We start from the raw sequence: 17244 nt of genomic DNA on the forward strand, positions 1-17244 counted from the left end.
ATTTAGTGCATTGTATGTATGAGAAGTAAATGCAACAAAGCTTAAAATGAAAATTCCTCATGTTGCATAATTTTAATTAACACTTATATTCTACTTATGTTTTAAAAGCACCAGTAAAATCTTATGCAAGGGCATGAAGGGCTGTCAATCACTGCTCTATGAAAGTGTACCATGTAGACTTCACTTCTGCAGATATTCATATTCATTGTAAGAAAAATGAACTAGGCAAATTTCTGATGATTCTCAGGAAAAGACCAGCTTGACTTCTCTGTCCATTTCTGATATTTTCTTATTACTGCATTACCTCTTTCAAATTTTAATGCTACATAATTAAAATGAAGAATAATTTCTTTTTCATGTCCTCATTTCAGTGATATACTGGCAAATTTCTCTCTGTAGATGAATGTAGAATGTGGTATTAGGAAAATATGGACTTGAGCATATAGATAACACATCACTCTCTGATAAATGAAGCCCTTACAATTAATGAGTATTTAAAATGGAATACCATCCGGGTTAGCTTATTCAAAAGGAGGCAAACAGGCTTAGTCACATTCTCAGGAGGGAGCTAATGCTGAAAAAGGATGGAAATATTTATGTTGGGTGAAAATGTTTTTGGAAAAGCAAGCCTGAGCACGGACACAGACGAAAAGTATGGTGCAAATCAAATTGATAAGATATGTGGCTTTGAAAGCTATGCAACTCTACTAGCTGGGTTACATTGATCTTGAAAAACTCTGTCTTCCATTTCCTGATATAAAAAATGCCAAAACTATTTCTGACTTAACTACCTCACATGATTGTTATAATCCTTGGATAGAAAATTATATGTGAAATGTTTGTGAATTTTGAAATGCTATATTCATTTAAAAAATAATACACGGGTGCCCACTTGATCTTCACAGTGGCAGAAAGTATGCTCCAGACTTTGTTAAAGATGGAAATAAAGGTCAGATAGTCTATGAGTTGTCAGAAGTCAATTGTCACATATAATAACACTATGAATATATTTGTAGTTTCATTCTAGGGCATTCCCTATTGCTCCATTTTAAAAGATGTTTGAGAATAAAGCTTAGGCTATTTTGGTAGGAAGCTTGGTTGGTGACTCTATATTAGGTTAAAGTCTGTTTTGATTGCCAGTGATAGAAATCAAAAACAAAGAAGTTTAGGAGAAAAATAAAAAATAATGTTTATATATCCATATTAGTTATCCTTAAGTATTATCCAAAGGACGCTCACCTCCTGTTATTCAAACTCTTTTTAAAAATTAATGAATGAATTAATTAATTCTATTTAGGTATGTATGAGAGCAGAATGCATTTTGATTCATATTACACAAATGCAGCATAACTTTTCATTTCTCTTGTTGTACACGATGCAGTGTCGCACCATATGTCCAGTCATGCATGTACGAAGGGTAATGATGTTCATCTCATTCCATCATCTTTTGTATCCCCATTCCCCTTTCCCACTATTCCTCCTTTCCAGATTGTTTCAGGGATGTTTTGTGTGACCAGTAACTGATAATATAAGTGATGGTATGTGACTTCTGGGGCTAAAATCATTAATAAGTCAAAACAATTATTGAACTATTGTTAGAAAGAAGCAAACTTATTTTGTGATCCATTTTAGGACTGAAGAATTCACTTTCAGTTTTAACATCTATACTCATGAGATATATTGACTCACAGTAGATCTTCTTTCTCATATGGTCTTTTTTGAATTTTGGAATCAAGAGCACACAAGCTTATTAAAATGAATTTGGGAATAATCATTCAGGGAGAATCATTACATCTTCTACTTTTATAAGATTGTGTGTAAATTAGAATAATTTATTTCTTGAAAGTTTGGTAGTATTGTACTTTAAAATTATTTGTGCAGTATTTTCTTTGGAGAGATTTTAAATTGATTCCAACTTTTTACTGAGAAAATTCAGTCTTTCTGTTGCTTTTTGAGACAATATTATTAGTTAATTTAAGGTGAATTTTATTTACTTTAACCTAAACTTTTACATATATTGATTAAAATTGTTAATGATGCTCTTTTGCTATATTTTAATCTTCTGTCTGGAATTAAGTTCTTACTCTTAATTCTTGTGAATAACTAAAAAAGCTTTTTCCCTTTCTATTTCTTGATCAATATTATAAAAGCTTTAGCAATGCTATTAGTCATTCTAAAGGTAAAAAATATGGCTTATTTATTTGCTCCATTGTAATTTTGAAACTATTTAAAATTTTTTCTTGTCAGTTGTCTATTATCCCCCTTTTTTCTTTTCAAATTTCTTCTTTGCCTCATTAATCCTTATTTCATTACAAATAGAAGACAGGGGTAATCTTTTAAAATACAAATAAAAGCATGTGACTCTCCTTCAGAAAACACTTCACTGTCACCCATCATGAATTTGAAATCTTTCCACTGTTTACAGCTTTAACCAGTTGCATCTCTGGCTCATTCCCTACCACTATTACCCTTTTCCTCTCTACTACAACTCTGAAGATTACTTGAATTTCCTCAAATATATTAAACTCACAACAGCCTCAGAGCATTTTAATCTCTTTTTCGCTTGAGTTTAAATGCTTCCACCCAAATCATAATTTGCTTTCTCAATTCATTCAGATTTGCTATGCATGTTACCTCATATAAGTTTTATCTATTCAAAATAAAACAGCATCCTCTACCCCTGTCTCCTTAGTCTGTTTTATTATTTTACACTATACTCATCAGTTCCTTACAGATGGGTGTGTGTGTGTGTGTGTATGTATGTGTGTGTGTGTGCGCACGCGTATGCACATATAATTTTCCATTTCATATTGGAATGTAAGTTTGTGGAGGTAATACTTTACCACAAGCACCAGTTCTAGGCATAAAGAAGTCATTCAATGTATATTCCTGATTTGATGAGTGAGTACCTTCATTTCCATTAGTTTCATCATTTGTAAATTCTTTGTATTTCATGCCAAATCGATAATTTTTTTTGCTATACTTTATCCTTATTTATCTTATAATTTTATTTAGTGACCATTTATTGAATTACTTCTGTAACTTGAACATGCACATGTATTATCTCATTCATCTACAAACCAATTCTGAATTGTAGAATAGAGTTCTTATTTTACAAAAGAGGAGGAATCAAAAGCTCCTGGGATTTAATAAAGTCCTAAGGTCATGCAGTCTTTATAAATTAAAAGAGGAATTAACATCAGCTCAGATTACATCTGTCTGATCCCATAGCTGCACTCTTTTCCAAATTAGTTCAATTTATTTATATTCCCAGTTGATCATGGCAGTGATCAGAACAAGATCAAATTGATATTAATGAAAAAATGTGTGAAATCCAAATGAAGTCTAGAATTCTCTTAATTAAAAATAAACTAATGAGCTAGTAATATAAGCAACAATCCAAATTAATCTCAAAGAATTATCCTAAGTGAATAAAGTCAGATTATACATTAAATGATTCCACTTATATGAAATTCTAAACTAACTAAAACCATCACACAACCACAAAGTGTACTCAAGGACCAGTCAAGTACAATGGTTATTAACTCAGAAAGGCCTGAGGAAATGTTTGGTGAGAAGGCAACAATCTTTATCTTATGGAGGTTATGCAGCTATTCACATTTTGAAAACTCAGAATTGTATGGTTAAAATTGATGCAAGTTATGACACACAAATTATGCTTCCAAAAGTTGAGTTTTCAAAAAAGAAATACTTAAATATTCTAGAACTGTGGAAATAATTTCTCAAGTCATTGAAGCTAACAGTTTGTATTCTGTGAACATTAGACCTGTGATAAAAGCAGTGAAAAGGGAGTTAAGAGTCTTAACTTTGTCACCAAATAACTCTGACAATTCTCTCTGCTCCTTTGGCTTCAATTTCATTATCTTCAATGCTAAGAGGTTGTTCTACCATTTCAAGGGTTTTCAGGTCTGAAGTATTTGGATACAACTTGGTTACAGCCTATGGTGCTTTGATTTCAAGTACTTCTGAGAAGTGTTTAGTTTCTGAGCTCAGTTTTATAATTTGTCAGGGAACATTAGTCAGTCAACAGTCCAGAAAGAGGGACAAATGAACGAACACATGGAAGTGCCCAAATCTACACCATGATCCAGTGTCTAAGTGTTTTGCACATTTTTTAATGTGTGACTATTCAGAATTTGGAGTGGGATAAATGCACATGGTAGGTACTATGTGAAAACAATAAAAAAATTTGGCCAAAATAACTACACCATAATTATCATTATAGAACATAGCTCCAAAATTTATAAACATAAGACAAATAGTTATAAACAAGAAACAAAGATGTAGCTGCATAGAATTAGATGTTTAAGAAAAGGACAGTCTGTTGATCACCAAAAAATTCCCATGTCATAGTGGAAGTTAAAGTATCATCCATGACCTTCAAGAGTGTGCCATACAGAAAGTAAAGGAGATAGTACACTTTTTAATATGTCACATTGGAATAAGCATAATAGTAGAGGTGGGAAAATATCTCATGAGAGTATAGAGAGGAAAATAGAATTTTCAGCAGGGCATTTGAAAAGCTTCCTAAAATATTCATTATTTAGAACCTTGGAAAATGAGGAAGTCTTTCAGAAATGACTATAGGAAAGAAGGTCATTTCAGTAGAAGCAGTGGTCTGGAGTCTGAGACGTCAGAGGTAGAGAGCTTCCCAAAGGGTTTAAACGATGAATTTAAAGTAATTTAGACAATGATTCCAACAATTCTGCTCTGTTCTTTAAAAGATGTTCTGCACAAACAAGGATAGCATTTCTGTCAAGGAATTTCTACACAAACTTAGGATATGGATCTTGTATAAACTTTTTAGTTTTGTGATGTATTGGAAACTGCCATGAAAGTGAGACATACTTCCTAATTCAAATTTCTTTATATTTCAAGGAGAAAGCAATTTATTTCAGCAGCTGCACAGTTGCACAACCTCATTTGGAAAACTTTGCAGCTATATTCATTCTTATTGACACAGTTACATTGTATGAGTTTAGATTTCTGTTCTTCAGTAATTTGGGAGAAACTCAATATAACTGGCAGCTTTCCCTAGAACTGAGGTGATGAGAATGAATTCTTTCAAAAGTGTTGAGTTGAACAAAGTAGAGGCAAGGATTGATGTTTCTTATTATTCATATCCCAGCATTATCATGTCAGTGACAATTTTCCATTTATATGAAATTCTAAAGTAAATAAAACAATGGTACAACAACAAAGAGAAACTCAGTGATTAACTGGGCCCGTTAGGATGGTGGGTATTTTTGCTAGATCCCTCATCTCTTGGCTCCTATCATGCTAGGAGGTTTTCAGCAGAGGCCTGTCACAAAGCAGTTCTTGAACAGCTTTGAAAAGTTTTAGCTTATGGTTACGTGTGTGTGTGTGTGTGTGTGTGTGTGTTTCTAAAACAGCCTGTCGAGGAGGCAAATCCCAAGGCAGGGCAGTAGTGTGGAGAGAGTGTGCCAGCTTCCAAAGGAGACAGAACGGAATTCAACTCTCAGCCCTTCTGCTTCCTGGCTCTGGGCCTGGTTAGTCATAAAATTTCAATTCCACTAGGATGAGATGAGGCCAATAATTCATTCTTTTAAACACAGTTGTGAGGGTTAGTGGTGCAAGGGAATGCGAGCTTCCTAGGGGAGTTTCTGATTCCCACAGGACGCTCTTTCCTCCCTGTGGGGGTTCTTTACACCTGTCCACAGATCTATATGCACATGTGCTTTGCTTAGCTTCCTCTTGTCCCAGCCTTGCCGTCATCACTGGGCCTTTTGCCATTCATTAAAAATGCCTTTTACTCTACTGCTCCAGGAATGTTGTAAATACGCATTTTCTTGAAATTCTACTCTGTCTTCATAGCACTCCTCATATTGGCACTTTCTATTTATATGTGTGATTATGAGTTTGTAAACTGTAAGGGTAGGCCTGTTTTTTTTTTTTTTTCCATTCCACTGTGGCATCCATTTCTACTTCTTGCCTGGCACTGAAGAATCTCAGAAAATACTTACTGAATTTATAACCAAATCAAGCCAAAAAGCAGTCCTTAAATCCTACTGAACACTTCAGGTCTCATGTGGAGAGGGTTCACATTGCAAAACACATAGAATGCTGTGTTTGGAGTCAGATAAAGCCCGTTCCACTCTGTTAGTTAAGGCTCTTTAGACAACTTATTCTGATACTCAGTTTCCACATCTAAAAATTGGGGTTGAAATGTTCAGATACATTTTTTTAATATTAAGTAAGATAATATAAATGACAGGCCTAATAACATATATACATGTGGTAGTCACATAGCAGTTGGTAGTTTTAAAGGTAGTTGTTAATAATTGCCATAGTAATAATACAAATAAACAGTATTCTATATTAGTATAAACTCTCCTTTCTATGTTAAAGCTAAATAAAATCTATTTTATTAACTAAAAATTTAACACAAGGAAGTGGCATTTTTGTCTGATAAATTCAACAAAATGCATCCTAGCAGTATGTTTTTTTTATTTTACTAGTAGAAGCAATAATTAAAATGCTTCAATAGTTGAAAAAGAATGTCTTAAATTCTTTTGAGTAAAGAGTATTGAAGAAAGAAACTGATTTATTAATTTATGGTGAAAGACACGAGTACTAAATCCATTTTGCTAAAGATTCTTCTAAAAAATGGAAGGCAGATAGCAAATGCATTTGAAAGCTGAAGACAGACTGCTCCTTCTATATATAACCTGGCTTCAGGCAGGTTTATGAAGCTTCATGGGCTTAGAAAGGATTAATCTACTGGATGCTTTGGTGTCTATATTGGAGTCTCTTGTACAAAAAGGAGGCATTGATCAATTTTCTCCTTCTGCCGACTTCTATCATCATCACAGTCAGGTGGACTACTTTGGTTGACAAAGAAGCCCTTTGAGAAAGTTTATAAATAAACCCATGAGAATTTTTAGTAGCAAGAAGCTTGTGGGCCCGGCAAGATGTTACCAGCAGAGGCATAACTTAGAAGGTAGGTACATGGACAATCTATGGTCGTGTTGTGGCTTTGGATTACCCACAGAGGGTGTGTGTGTGTGTGTGTGTGTGTGTGTGGCTTTGGATTACCCACAAAGTGTGTATGTGTGTGTGTGTGTATGCGTGTGCGTGCATGAATGGAACACAACTATAGAAAACAATAATTGTAGAAAAGCCTCAGATCAGAGAGCACTTTGATACTACTTGGTATGCAGCATACCTTGCAGTCTTCCAATGGCAAAGGAGCCACTTTAGAATTTATTATATACGTTAATTTGATTGCACGGTGATATATTTGTTAGACAAATTACCACAGGTCTAATTAGAAGGCGGTGTTAAAGCCATCTGATTACTGATTTACATTGCATTTATTCGATTCCAATGTATTTGTGGAGATAAATTAGATGTAATTTCCAAGTAATAAAACTTAAGTGGTGTACAATCTCAAGGTTACTGGATCAAAAGTAAAAGGAGAATCTCAACCACATCACTAAGTGATGTGAGACTTTGAATGAGGTATTGTGTATCAGTACTACCATAGGCACCATCTAGCAGACTGTTTATAATCTCTTTGTTACTGATTCTTAGGGATCACACATTCTCTAGTTAGAGGCCTCAGTTTCTTAATTTCTTATTTAATCTTTAGGGTAGTTTTAAAGAAAACTGATAAGACTGGAAAACACTCTTATTTTTCTAGTCGTATATAATGGTACATTATGAAGGCTAAATAATGTGTACCAGAGTTATATTGAGCCAAAGAAGGTTTGATCTCTTCATTCTAGAACAATACACGACTTCAGAGCATGAGTGTATCTGTTACCTGTTTATGAAGACAATCTATTAAGTATATGAATTATAATTTGCTGCAATATCAATGGACATCTGACAAAAATACATATTTATTAATTCTAGGCAAGTGATTAAACTTATGAAAATAACCCACTATTTGAACATTTAAATTATTTTCCATTTTCCAAATGCAGTTATTTTTGATTTATGATATAAGATAGTATCTTTTTTGAAGTTAGAAATAAGATTTTGGTAAAAAATGGATATAGCTCAGTGTTTGCTCTTGCTCCTTTGCTTTGGCTCATTAGTGAAGTTTACTTTTACTACTTTTAATGCTTTGGCATTGATAGGTTTGAACCAGTCTCCTGTAACATGAACATCCTGAACTACTAGACCTTGAAAGGGAGACTGAAATGGGATGGGGAGAGGGACTGGATTAGAAGGTAGGTGAGAACTGTTGAGAGCTCTGAAAATCCCCCCACCCCACCGTCCTTGAAGAGGGAAGAAACTTGATGATATAAATCAGAGAGAGAATAAAAATGAGAGGATAAGTGGAAGTAAATCTTTTAGAAGAAAAGTAGTTTAGGAAGAGGACTAGGGGGAAGAAGAAGGGGAGGGAGTGGGAAAGTACTGGGGAGTTATATTGGCCAGATTTATTGTTATATTGTGTACATGCACAAATATGTAGCAACAAATTTCACCATTCTGCACAACTATAATACATCAATAAAAATGGGGTGGGGGAAGCAGTTCAAGGCAACTGCTGTATGTTAGGAAAGAATGTATTCATTTGACTGTTTTTTGTCCACACTCCTGCCTTGCCTGCACAATCTACGTGTGTGTGTGTGTGTGTGTGTGTTTCCAATCTGAAGTGTTTCTATAGGACTGCTTGCTTATCCTGTTTTACCTGTGATGCTGAGAGTCTTGGGTGTACAGGAAGCTCCATGGTTGCTGATTTTGCCATCTGGTGTCTGAGCAAAAAGTGTCTTTCCTTATCTTTTATTAAAAAGAAGTCTTTTTATCCTCATTTGACTTTACCACCAGGACCTCCAGGCTAATTACATGCTTGAAGAAGCCTCTCCCTCTGTCATGTTTAAATCTGACTTTGTTGCTTTGTTTCTAGTAAATTATGCTTCTGAGTTTTTCTTTAATCCATTATAACCACCTGTCTTCATGATATACTTATTCCTTCTCAAAAAATGTCACCTCTATATTTTACATATCAAATTCTTCTAAAAGATTTAGTTCCACTTATCCTATCATTTTTTATCACTCTCTGATTTATTTCAATCATCGTGTTTTTTATTTCTTCAAGGATGGGACCTGGTTTCTGATACATATTAGCAAATTCTGCAATGTAGCTTAAGGTGTGAAGCTGAGGTAAGGTGTAATGTAAGTGTCTAAGATCCTGTCTTATTTATTATACTTGCTGAAGTTAGATTAAAGTGTTTTGTTTTGAAAACATTCTCAATAAAATTATTCAGTGTTTGTAGTTGTGAAGTTATTAATTTGAGAACATAATCCTAGGATTTTACACTTTCAAATGCATATGTTAAAATATACTGAACCATCTCTAGAAAGAATAAGTGAAAAAAAAAATAAAAGCCCAATAGCTATGAATAATCTCTGGGTCATAGTTTATTCATTAATAATTGATTTATTAATTCTGAAAGTCAATCTCTAATATCTCTTCTAGCTCTGAAAAAAGAGATGGAGATAGTTGGATTAAGGATTGAGTTTATCTCTTTATTTTTCAGTTTCTACTAAAATTGTTTTTACAGTGAAGAATTAAGTGAATACTTCCTAATAAAACAAGTGTTTTTATGCATACTTCAAATGAAATGCAAATGTAAGACCTAATGCTAATTAAGAACCAAAGCATAGTAGATGAATGGATAAATTAATTCATTGTTTAGATTGAAATGGTAAATTATAAAAAATAATTATATAAAATGTTATTTTTTCCATCACAATTATATTCACATGGAAATTTTTGCTGAAACTTGGCTCAAAGAGCAAGAAAAAATAATGGTGTTCAACATGTGATACAAGAGAGATTTTAATTTACCACTGGCTGCTCGTGAGTATAACTGATTTCCTAATAATTAATAAGAAAAAAATACTGTTTTGAATATTTTTTATGCTTTGGTTTATAGATTACACTTTAGCCTTCTTAATGGCATGGGTGTTGCCCATTTTTTGCTTTCTTTTATTTGATATGATATAGAAGGATGTTGTGAAAGGTAAGTGTGCATAGCACTAGGAACTAAGAGACTCTATTGATTCTGCTAACTGCAAACTCTGTAACATTGAGAAAGTTGGTTGACTACTCTGAATTCCAGGTTATTTGTAAAATGAAGAAATTAGATGATAGTTGAGATCATTTCTGACTTTATGAACAAGTGAGTTTATTTCTGTTTTAATTTAAATCTTTGATATTTTGTATTATATATTCACTTTTTTTTGTCTCTACCTGCATGTTTGTTTCATGACCATCTTTGAAGGAAATGACTTAGTGGAATAGATTTGGCATCCAGGTTTTTCATAAATGTGGCAGCAATTTCCCTGGATTCCATCCTCTCTAGACTCTATCCTTGACTTTAAATTGTAATTGATCAAAGTTTTCAAATTTTTCATGTTCTCAAGTTAAGTCTTTAGCTCAGTTAAAAATAAACTTTAAATAACTTTGAGGTAGGCAGTAATATGTAAGCATTAATGGTCATGTTAGTTTGGAGTTAACATATTACCTCCAAAAGTCAAATTGTTTCAAATACTGAAAAGATGTTTTGGGTTAAACATTTTAGTTCTTACAAAGGCACATTTAATAATGTTCATGACTCAAACTTAAATTTCATGATATAATGCTTTTCATCATGATTCTATTTGCAACATGGTAGTGTCCAAAACAGATAACTAAACCAGATGTGGTGACCTACACCTGTAATAGCAAACACTGAAGATATTGAGGCAGGAGCTTAGCAAGTTGGAGCCCTGCCTGGGTAACTTGGGAGACCCTGTCTTAAAGTAAAAAAATAAAATAAAATAAAATAAAGAAAAACCCAGCACGATGACACATGTCTGTAATCCCAGGCACTCGGAGGCTGAAGCAGGAGGATCTTAAGTTCAAAGCCAGCCTCAGCAATTTAGCAAGGTGCTAAACAACTCAGTGAGATCGTGTCTCTAAAATACAAAATAGGGCTGGGGATGTGGCTCAGTGGTTAAGTGCCCCTAGGTTCAATTAAAAAAGAAAAAAAAAGGCTGGGCTGGGGTTATAGCTCAGTGGTAGAGCTCAATCCCCAGTACCACAATAAACAAATGAGTAAATTAATTAATTGAAAAACCCAGCTATCTCTGATAAGTTGGGTTAGAAATCCATCTTTTCTCTATAGAAGTTCATGATGAAGATAAGTATTTTTTATTGTGCTATATGGTATAAACACATATTCTAATTTAATTCTCAGAGCAATTCAATTAGGTGAATTCTAAAAGTCTTCCAAATTTATAAATAGAAGATTTAAGAAATTTGTATTAAATTTACAAAAGGAACCATGTACCTAGAATGCATTATGATACAACACGTTGAGATAAATAATCTAATAAGATAGCTGAAATAATTTCAATATGGGTTTCTGCAACGCAGATTAGGTTATAGTTGAAGAGAAAATTGGGAAATGATAGAAATGATATAAAAGTGGACCCACAGAGTTGGTTCCCAGGTAACTTTTCCTGGTGTGGAAACATGTTTTGAGGCCCACAGGTGCAGCCTTTCACACAATTCAAGAAAAAAATTTAGTAATAACCAGAAACAGTAGATGTTTTGTAGTTTCCAGAACCACTTGGTAGTCTCCAAAAAGTTAAGCTCTTTGGTGAACTTACTATAAATGCAGATGAAGAAATTTCAAAGACATTTCCTTCAGAGAAAGGAGGTGGGAGAGAGGGAGAGAGAGGGAGAGGGAGAGGGAGAGGGAGAGGGAAAGAGAGAGAGAGAAAGAGAGAGAGAAAGACAGAGAAAGAAAGAGACACAGAGAGAGAAAAAGAAAAAGACTGATTCCTAAAAATTTTGAGACTGATTTTTACTTTAATGAAACATGATTCTATTAGACACAATATACTCAAAGATCTAAGAGAACATCCTTGAGATCAAACTGCTGAATACAAATTTCTGTGGATATTTGTTTAAAATTTGTTATTAATACTGCTATTATTTTTGTTATTTTTCTTATACATCTTATAATTTTTAGTGCACATTTTTAAAAGTGTACCAATTGTTTTTTTTTTAATTTATTTTTTTATTGGTTGTTCAAAACATTATAAAGCTCTTGACATATCATATTTCATACATTAGATTCAAGTTGGTTATGAACTCCCAATTTTACCCCAAATACAGATTGCAGAATCACATCGGTTACACATCCACATTTTTACATAATGCCCTATTAGTAACTGTTGTATTCTGCTACCTTTCCTATCCTCTACTATAAAAGTGTACCAATTGTGCACTAAGAAGACAACCATCATAATAGAAACTTTCTGTTGCAATCTTTCTGTTATATTCCTATTCATGGCCACCAAGCTCAACTGATATATGTCATGTTAATAATCTTCTGTCTACTATAAGGCTTTACACTGTTCTGTGAGTTCAGCTCTGTGATAAAATTGGAGGGAAAAAAAGAACATAGACGAATTACTGCAAGTTAATCATCACTAATATAAAACTATTTCAAAGACTTGACAATTTGTGAGAACCTAGATTGCAAGAAACATTTAGACCAAGTGGAATCTGTTTTGTCTATTAAAACAAATGTAACAGGAGTTTCAATATGCTTTATGAAATCTATCCTCATATTTAGTATTTGAATTGTTTCCATTTTATTTCAGTTTTACATAATGAAGTAAACATCTTGGTCCAGATAACTTTTATTTAGTGTTAAATTCCTTTGTTAGGGTACATGACAAAATCAATTTTATTGGAAAAAGGAGTGTAAAACTATTTCTTATAGCTGGGGTGTATGTGTGTGTGTATGCATGTGTGTGTGTGCGCACACATGCATGATAAGTATATATATATATTTATTTTGTGTATATACACATAGTATTAATATGTTGTTATATTATTATATATTATATTACTATATTTTTCATATTTGTGGAAAAAATAGCTAATTCCACCAGCAGTCAATAAATTTAGTAGTCTAACCAAAACTTGGTTAGCATTTATTTGATCTTTCTATTTTCAAAATTTGTGGGAAATACAAAATACTATTTCAGCATTATTTTAATTTAATTTTATTACAAAAGCTAGACATTTTTCTATGGAAATTGCCCAGTGCTTATTTACTGAGGATATAATTTTTAAAAAACCTTTCTTAACAAATTACTGATGTATAACTGATATATATTTACAATGTACAATTTTGTAAATTTGACTTACATGCACACTTGCAAACCCTCTTGCAATCAAGACAGTGAATATATCCTCTTAAATTTCTGAGTTCGTATAGGATTTGCCAATAAACTATCTAAGTCTGGGTGTTTCTTTTTTTTTAAATTTGTTTTAATTAGTTACACATGACAGTTTAATGATCTTGACATATCATAGATTTGAATCAGATGGGGTATAATTTCTCATTTTTCTGAGTGTACATGTTGCAGAATCACATTGGTCATACAGTCTGGGTATTTCTTTGTAGGAAGATTTTAAACTACAAGTTCAAGTTTTAAAATAAATATTGTTATACAGGTTATTGTTATTATTATTTGAAGTAAGCTTTATAGTTTGTGTCTTTCAATAAATTTGTCAGTTTCCTCTAAGTTGTTGAATTTATTTACATAGAGTTGTTCATAATATTCCCTCATTAACCTTTTATTAGCTCTTAAATCTGTAATCATGTAACTATCTCATTTCTGGTGTTAGTAATTTATGTCTTCTTTTTTTCTATGTTAAATCTAGCCAAGATTTATCAATTTTAAAAAAATCATCTCCAAGAATCTTTTGTTTCACTGATTATCTTCATAAGTTTTACATTTTATTATTTGATATCTGTTCCATCTTTATTGTTTAATTTCTTTTGTTTTTGATTTAATTATTGACTTGATGCCAGACATTATATTTTATTGAATAATAGGTACTTTTATTTCCTAGAAACATTCTTGAGCTTTGTTTTGGATACAGCAACATTACTCGGGAATAATTTGATTGTCATAAGCCTTGTTTTTAAGAATTTTCATACAGAAACAGAGAAGCCTATATTGTAGTGTGGATTTTCCATCTAACTGAGATACTATGCTCTTCTACAGGATATTTGGTGAATTTCAAAGTTTTTCTTTCCTCACAGGTAAGAACACACTAGTTCCAGCCTTGAATGATTACAAGCGGTGATACTGGCTAACCTTTTCAGATAGGTTTTTCCCTGGTCTTTGATTAATTGAGCACTCAGTGGAACCCTACTGAATATAGTGGACCTCGTGCCTATTTTTGGATCTCTCTCTCTCTCTCATTTTTTTTTTTTAACTTGGTATTCTGCTCTGCAAATACAGATGATTGCTTTGCCTCTCCAGACTACCAGCTTGTCTCCTTAACTCAGGGGTCTTTGTATCTTTTTCTGTTGGCTTTTCAGAAGGGATTATACTTGCTTTCCATCCATGATTAGTCTAATTTACCTGTTTACTTTTGTGTAAAGGACAATGTATCAGAAAAAATATTTATATAAATAATTGGCAGCTCCAGATCATTTATCTTCCTTTAAAGATTTTTATTGCTTCGAAGTCTCTGAGTTCACCATTAGGCTGCAGAGATTGAAAGTGGACTGTGGGTACTCAGATGATCTAGGGGCAGTCTGAATAAGGACAGTTCTTTTATTCCTTTTATTATGAGGCTGTGACTGACTTTTTGGATTCCAAATCAAAGCAGACAGAGAGGTTAAACAGAATTACACTGTTAATTGATCCTACAGGTTGTTTTTTGTCACTCAAGACTTATAATGATGTTTAAAATAGCTTAAAAAAAAAACAAAACAATATCTGCCTGGCTTTTGGTGGTAACCAATTTACAATGTGATAATTCCTCAAACCAAAATTTTCTCAATCATCATGTTAGAATCATTGGATTCATATTCTTTTTAGTGTCTTCATCTTTAAAATTCTTTATCACCTATCCATTTAATGATTTTTTTAAAAAGATGATCATTATTACTCATCCTGCTTTTTAGATAAGTTCAGTAAAAACGTTTTTCCTGAAGCATTCAGTGTATTGATTTCAACTATGAAATCCACAATATTTTCCTCTTTAAATATTTATAAGCAGTGTGTTGTAGCTATAATGTTAGCCTTTAATGTTAAACACTTAAATGTTAAGTGTTACTTTAAATATTTTAAATTATTTTAATATTAAGCATTAAATACCGTATTAAGGTAATTAAAAGATGAAATTGTCTCCAGAATTTGTCAAATGATCCCTAGAGAGCAAAATTCCCCTGGTTGGGAATAATGGCTACTGAAAGTAGGAGGGTGTTTTCCCAGTTCCCCAGCTTATGCTCATGACCGCCACCCTGCACTGCCTGCTTGGTGGGTTCGCTGTGGAGAATCCCTGGTTTCCACTGACCCATCATATCTCACTGCTTATTTTTCCATTTTCAGATACCTAAAGACCACCATGAAACTGAATCATTTTTTCTTCTTCTCTGTACTTCCCATCCTGTACTTAACTCATGATGTACACTTTTCTTAGAATTTACTCATTTCTTACTTATTTCTTCTCCAAATACCTGACCAGTTTCAATGCCGTGTCCTTTCTGGAGCCCCCTGCCTAATCTCCTCATTCTGCTTCGTCTGATTGTGAGTTCTCTCCTGAGTGTCTGAGTTACCTATTTGGGGATAATTCATGAAAGGTGTGTGATTTATTTAATTTATTTATTTATTTTATTTAAATAAGATTTAAGCTCTTAAATCTTATTCACCTATGGTTTTCTAAAAATGCAGGACAGTTTCCTGCATCCAGTAAGGACTTAAGAAAATGTTATTAGATGAGTAAATTTCTGTTTTATCTTTCATAAAATACTTTCGGAAAGAAGCTGCTTCCTTAGTTTCTATTTTGAATAATTGTGAATTTATTACCAAAGAATTTAACTAAATTAGACTTCCCTAAGTAACTATTTCTTTGAGCTACCAGTTGGTGGAGCATTACGCCCCCATACATGAACTAGTTAATGTTTTGCTCCCACTTATTTGTTTGAGAATGAGCTGCTTTCTGTCTTTACTATCAATTTTTTTAAATAATTGAAGGGATTTTCATGCACAAAATTTGATTTTATCTTCCCAACTTAACACATTAATTTTAGAATATATATGAAAGAAATTCTATAATTAATTGAAATTAAACTGGTGCCTTAGATGGTTATTCTGTTGCTATTAATGAATACTTGAGACGAAGTAATTTAGAATAAAGGTTTTATTATCTCACAGGAGGCTAGAAAGCTCAAGAGCATGGTTCTGACATCCTGTCCACATCTTATGAAATCTTTTTGCTGTGTCTTAGCATGGTAAAAGATATCATATGGCAAGCAAAGCAAGTATGGGTCAAATTAGATTTTTATTCATCCTCTTTACAGCCAGAAGTTGCTGCATGAAGACTCAACCATGATGGATTGATTTAATCCCAGTTGCCTGGCTCATGGCCTACCTACAAATACCAAAAACTTATAAATTTGGAGATTAAGTATCATACAAATTTCAGAAGGAATGTTCAAGTCATTGTAAACAGAAAATAAGTATAACTTAATTTTTTTTAGTTTCCTTATAACTCAATCGTTCCTTAACATTATTTTATTAACCCAGAATGAAAATCAAATAAGAGCAATATTTTCCAAATACATGTCCTATTACTCACTTTAGGTAGTCCACAAAAATTTTTAAAAAAATGATTTTATAAGTTTTAGAAACTTTATGGTATATAATGCTCTGGGAAATTTATAATTCATAATCACATGTAAAAGGCAGTAAGTAATCCTATAGTAAAATCAATTAATCCATCACTGGTTCAACCTAATTTAACTCATTGTTCTCCAAACTAGAATTTAGTGGTTGAACGTTGAGTTTCTCCAGCTAGAAATTTCAGCCCTGTCATTTTTTTTTTTAAACTGTTGGGTGACTTTCCCAATTTTTTGATTGGGAAAATGGAGATAATGGTAGAACATTAGTGTTGTGAGGATTAAATGAAAGAATACATGTGAATAACTTAGGATACTGTGTATCTCATTGAAAATCCTGAGCATTATTTACTATTGTAATCATTTTCATTTGACTACAAAATTTATTTTGGGGACAGAACTATTGGAATCATTGTAGGATGCAAACTTTGAGAGCATTTTAACAGAGGTTTTGATGTAGTCATTAGGGGCAAGTCTGTCCCGATCAATACTTCTTACCTTTGAGTACTCACCCTAAGTAAAAAATACATAGTGCTTGTATGTG

The sequence above is a fragment of the Marmota monax genome, unplaced genomic scaffold, assembly GCF_021218885.2.
Source record: "Marmota monax isolate L192 unplaced genomic scaffold, Marmota_monax_Labrador192_F-V1.1 WCK01_AAM20220418_F8-fsc00013, whole genome shotgun sequence".
NCBI lineage: Eukaryota > Metazoa > Chordata > Mammalia > Rodentia > Sciuridae > Marmota > Marmota monax.